The sequence below is a fragment of the Pleurodeles waltl genome, chromosome 4_2 (assembly GCF_031143425.1).
Source record: "Pleurodeles waltl isolate 20211129_DDA chromosome 4_2, aPleWal1.hap1.20221129, whole genome shotgun sequence".
Classification (NCBI taxonomy): domain Eukaryota; kingdom Metazoa; phylum Chordata; class Amphibia; order Caudata; family Salamandridae; genus Pleurodeles; species Pleurodeles waltl.
Window position 1 is genome coordinate 46,460,951 of NC_090443.1, and position 6,000 is coordinate 46,466,950.

Consider the following 6,000-nt stretch of genomic DNA (forward strand, 5'->3'; position numbering starts at 1 on the left):
ACAAACGCAAGCACCCACCCACCCAACAGCCATCCTGCTCACAACAGCATCCAGCCCATGCACCTGCAACCAAACTCAGCAGACAGACACCTCCTACAACCACTCCCTCTTCCTCCACTCCCAGACCTTCTCCCTCTTCCCGCCCCAGTGTCCCTAAGAAGCTTTTCCTGGCAAACATTGACCTCTTCCCTACCCCCCCGCCCCACCCCATCCTTCCCCTCGGGCCAGGGTGGCCAAAACCCAGCCCAGCACCTCAGCCACCATGTCCAAGTCCGCTGTGATTCCTGCAGGTGTCAGAGGCTCAAAGGGGGCACCCGTCTGCCCAGCCAGTATGCCACCAACTCCTACCAAGGCAAAAACCTTTCTGCCACCTGGCAAGGTGAATAAGGGGACAGCATACAGCAAGGGGAAGGAGCCACAACCACCCAGCAAGGCCACCTAAAAGACTCCAGCTGCCAGACCCAAGGTGACACCACCATCTGCTAAGGTGAGGAAGGGGCATAAAACACCAGGTAAGGCACTTCAGCCATTTGAGGCTGCAGGTGAAGGTCTGGTGGCTACAAGCAAAACCGCCTGCACCGTGGCCAGCACTGCCAGCAGCCACGCAGCTAGCACTGCCACCTGCACCGCTGCAAGCACCACTGTCAGCAGCCCCAGTGGGCAGCCGTCCAATGCTGCAGGAGAAGGGCTGCAGCCTCCCCCCACCACTGGCAGCACCGGCACCTGCACCACCGCAAGCACTGCAGCAAGCCCCGCCATCTGCACCGCTGACAGTAGCACCACTGCCAGCAGCAGCAGCCCCAGTGGGCAGCCGTCCGAGGCTGCAGTAGAGGGGCAGGAGCCTCCCTCCACTACTGGCAGCACCCCCACTAGCACCAGGACTACCACCATTGTGCAGCCGTAGACACCGCCGGATGGACTCTAGCCCTGCCTCCATGGACTATCATGCATACTGCTCACTGCAAATCTCGTGGCTCAGACACCCAGGTGCGGGACTGTGAACTGCCACACCCCAAGTGTGTGCATCACTGGGCACAGAACCCCCTTCAGAACCAGTGGAAGAAGGCATCCACTCACCCTATCCTTGGCAGGATGAAGCACACTGGGCACAAGGCCCACTCCAGAACCAGTGGAGAAATGCATCCACTCACCCTATCCTTGGCAGGATGAAGCACACTGGGCACAAAGCCCCCTCCAGAACCAGTGGAGAAATGCATCCACTCACCCTATCCTTGGCAGGATGAAGCACACTGGGCACAAAGCACCCTCCACAACCAGTGGAAGAAGGCATCCACTCACCCTATCCTTGGCAGGATGAAGCACACTGGGCACAAAGCCCCCTCCAGAACCAGTGGAGAAATGCATCCATTCACCCTATCCTTGGCAGGATGAAGCACACTGGGCACAAAGCCCCCTCCAGAACCAGTGGAAGAAGGCATCCACTCACCCTATCCTTGGCAGAATGAAGCACACTGGGCACAAAGCCCCCTCCAGAACCAGTGGAGAAATGCATCCACTCACCCTATCCTTGGCAGGATGAAGCACACTGGGCACAAAGCCCCCTACAGAACCAGTGGAGAAATGCATCCACTTGAGAGACTGTGGCTTTGCACTCCCCAGGCAGTGGGCAAACCACCCACTTGAGAGACTTGAGAGACTGTGGCCTTGCACTCCCCAGGACCAGGCAGTGGGCAAACCACCCACTTGAGAGACTGTGGCCTTGCACTCCCAGGAGATCACTGTGGGCATGGAGCCCCCTCCAGGAGCAGTGGCGTTGTCCTATCTTCCGGCTGAGGTGCCCCCCCTTCCCGTTCCCCTGAGGTGCCTGTGTGTTTTTGACTTGATACCCTGCAGTGTTCTCTCCGTATTGAGGCAGGAGTCAAGATGGGCTTGGCCTATGAGTTTTGGCCCAGTGGGCCACGGACATTTTGAATGGACAATGTACCACCTTATGTACTTATTGTATATTTTGTACATACAGTTTTTGAATTTATAATGTATATCGGACTATTTCTAATATGACACTCATTTGACTCAATTCCCTTTGTCCTTCCGTTTTTCCAGAGGGTTACGGTGTGTATATGTAATGTTGATGCATGTATTTGTGTGTATGGTGTTGGGGGTGGGGGTGTTGCGTGTGTGTGTCACTCTCTTCCCCCCTCCCCTGTGTGCTAGGTGCAGTACTCTCCGTGGTCGCCGCTGGTACTCCTGGTAGATGAGAAAATACACCAACATAGGTAACACCTGTAGCTTGGGCTCCAGGGTGTCCTGGTTCTTCGTTGAATGTCAGAAGATGAGTGGTTTCCCCTCTGTGTACTGTTTCCGCCGTGCTTTTGATGGCGTTGGTACCGCCCCGGAAAAGCTGGCGGATTGTAATGTGGTGGCCGGTACATTGTCTTCCGCCTGTCTGTTGGCGGTTACCGCCGCAGTGTTTGTTGCTACCTCCATGGCGGTCGGAGTGTTAAAGTGGCTGTCTGTGTTGGCGGTTTCCGCCGTGGTCGTGATTCCATTTTTTTTTTTACTGCCGGCCTGTTGGCGGTATTACCGCCGCTTTAACACTGACCGCCAGGGTTGGAATGAGGGCCATAATCTGGTAACAGGTTGTGTGCAAAAACAATAGAGAATGTATGTGGTACAAGACCAACACAACAGTCAAGGGGTTAGTGTAAGAGGTTTTCTGGCAACTAATTTGGCTCTCATGCATTTCGAAAAAGTAAAGAACAGCACAATGTGTTTTAATTAATGACATATTTAAAGCACTTTCAAAGACACTAATAAGAGTATAAATAGACAGTAGTTTAAAAATGTAAAAGCAAGCACTACATGTTAACTAAGTGCTGCTTTGATGAAAGGCATTTCTAAAATGAATAAGTCGTTTCTACTTACACTCTGGATGCATCTTTAAAAGACTGGCCATTTCTAAAGGTAGAAATACATGGTGGCTTTTTTAAGGTGAGGTGCATCCATTGTAAAATGAACAGTAGAGGACACAATATAGAATTTTAAAGGGCAAAAAGAGTGAACTAAGTCAATCGACATAAAGAAGCAACTGGGATAAATACACCTGAAAAAGTAGCTTAACACCCTGATCTTCAACCCCTCTCTCCTAACTCATGCCACAGTACAACTGTTTGCATCTCGCTTCAAATTTATGAGAGCGGAGAAGATGAAGCGAGTGAGTGCTAAGGATAAAGCTTGCATGAAGTTACATGCCGAGCAACGTGCTTCATGGACTTTCCCCACACACTTGTCCCGAACACATCCGACCTCAATGGATAAGTTTTTAAGCGGTAGAGACAAGCAATTATAATGACAGTCCTTACAAAAAACGGCAGACCATAAGCTTCAACATAAGGCTATCCCAAAAGAAGCAAACCCCAATGTAGGATGACACAAGACAAAATTCACAAGTGATAGAACAAAACAACTATCTCCATGACCATCATTCAGGCTTTAGGTTAATGAGACCACCTAATACTGCAACAGTGAACAAGAGAACCTCCCCATCATCCTGGCTCAAGACTAGCAGGCAAGAGTGATGTTGCTCAGCTGCTCTACAAAATACAAAACAGACGATCACGTAATTATAGTGAAAAAAGTACGAGTTACTGCTTCGAAACTAATTCAATCATTCCTAATGAACCACAGCCAAAAGATCAAAATGGGATCTGTCACTCATTCAAGCCAAACGTTCTCATGCAGAGCACCATACGGGACTTCCATTATACCCACTATTCATTAAAAACATGCTAACACAGATTGAACTAATCGAACAACACAGGTTGGCATTTCAGATTTATCATGATAATACCCACATCCATTCTCAGTTGGAAAATGAAACTAAGCCAACATCCTGATCTACCAATAACACATTCATTGCAGGAAGCAAGACAGTTTCAACTTCCCTTAATGGACCATAGCAAGAATTACACTATGAGGGAACACAGACGAAATATCAATCCTTCAGAATGCAGCCAAGTCCAACACAAAAAGTATGCAACTTAGATGCTACCTTTCACTCGGACCTTTGTTTCTCTACCCAGGTTATCACAATGCGGAAGATACCATAAACATTCAGAAGCCCATGCTGTGTAACCAGTTTGGTAGCTACGTAAAAATCAAAATACAACTAAGTTACTTTAGGGCTTTACCATCACCTGGGAAATGACGCAATTTTGATAATTTTGCAAATCTTTACAGTAAGCATAATTGAATGGCAAGCACGGCACTTAAGCCTACATACTGTTTCATGGTGTTTTATTAATTAGGGAAGTGGGCGCATGTTTTCAGTATCTGTCAACTCTAGCCAAGAAGATGTGATCAATTAATTACTATATTAGATGAAAATAGTGCATGTGCCCTGGGAAAATATCAGGGCCGGCCAGAGCTACATCTTTTACAGTGACAGGGATCTTATTTAGTAGAAGGCATGGGCTCAGAAACTCAGACTACCTTCCCAAAAATAACAGCTTTCTAAAGTGAGAGCAGGTGCAAACAATCTCCGAGTGTGAAAAGTGTCCTGCAGCGTGAAAATGGAAAGCTGTTCCTACTTCAGAAAGCTGTAAATCTCGTACTAGGGAAAGCCAAAACACAAAGAGCCAAAAGGTCAATTAGGGTGGGAAAGGTGGGGTATACAAATAGTAACCTATCATAAATGTATTTATGTTGGATTAGTTTTATAAGCGAATTAAGTTGGAGGAAGGCGTGTTGTGAACAGTTTCGATACCTTCTTTCTATCAGAAGCTGTAAGTGAGGTTTAAGTTGGATACGCACGGTGTGTCTTGATGGAAACCCTACTGGGAGTTTGCTTTTAACTTGGACGTATGTGGGGAACCCTTCATGATGGATACCAACGGAGGAGTATTTAGTAAGGTTGGCTGGTCACTGAATTCACGCTAGGGTGCGTATGTTGGAGAATTCTCTTGAACAATCTTCAAATCTGAAATGAAAGTCCTCTTGTTTGAAAGACATTCAGTTAGTTTCTCGTCAACCTGCTACCCTCTTGAACTTGACTTTCCACTAAGCCCTACCTTGGGTTATCACCCTTCCACCTAAGTGTTGGACAATCATCTGTATTGTCTCGTACCTATTCGCATTTTGTACTCAATATTTATGACTGGGTACCTTTTGATTCTTGAGTAATGCCCAACAGCTCTTCTGCAAAGCAGTTTAAGACCTCTGGGTAACATATAAAATGACATATTAAATAAGTCTTCAAGGCAGAATGGTAGTTCTTGTAAGGTGGACATAACATAATAATACAATTAAGGTGTTCGTGAAAGACAAAGGATTCTGTTCCCTGAGCTGTTGCGTATCCCCTTATCTGTCCACCCCAACCCAATTTTCCTCTCAACTTTATTACTCAGCGACCCCACCACTGCCCCTCCTCTCTACTTAGTGATGTTTACTGTCCTTCCCTGCAGAGGTGTTTTGCCCCTCAGCTGCCCATTTCCCCAGCCTTCTCACCTGTCCTCTTCCTCTCCCGGAGGCCGCGCCTCCTGCCACTTCCGGGAGAGGGCGCTCCGGGGCCCGCCACCTCTTCTTTACCGAATCCCGCTGCGGCCCGAGACGGGAACCCCCGGCGGCGCCTCCTCCATCCGGGAACCGGCAACAACTTCCGGTCCCACTGCCGGGAGACAGACGAGAAGAGCCGAGTGCCGAAAACACCGAGCGCCAGACACCAGAGAGAGGGGGTTGTCGGGCCAGAGTGGCGGCAGCCTGAGAGCCAGACACCACCGAGAGCAGACTGTACGCTAGAGCGTCAAGTTCCAGACAACCAACGACACTAAAATGCAGGGCTAGAACTGACCCAGCGACAGTGTAATGAGAAAATGCGTTGAGTGCTCGGCATAGACTGGGGTTTAGACCTGGCAAATTGTTGCACCTGGCCCTTTTTGCAGGGTCATCCACGGTCTTTTTACCTCCTTCCTCCTAATTTTTCTGACTAGTTTTTGTTGGCTTTAGGACTCTGGGCACTTTACCACTGCTAAAACAGTGGTA

The 6,000-nt window shown here is 48.6% G+C and overlaps 1 protein-coding gene across 6 annotated transcripts in view; it reads right to left on the bottom strand.

Annotated features, from left to right (window-relative positions):
* Nucleotides 1-5,735, bottom strand: part of IKZF4 (IKAROS family zinc finger 4) — a 179,523-nt gene extending 173,788 nt beyond the window's left edge. The window contains exon 1 of one of the 6 annotated variants that reach the window (XM_069230592.1): nucleotides 5,467-5,636. The gene's annotated coding sequence lies outside the window, so the exon portion shown is untranslated. Of the gene's footprint in view, nucleotides 1-5,466 lie in introns of all 6 variants that reach the window. The other 5 variants (XM_069230589.1, XM_069230590.1, XM_069230591.1 and 2 more) reach the window with 5 other exon arrangements.
* Nucleotides 5,736-6,000: the final 265 nt, after the last annotated feature.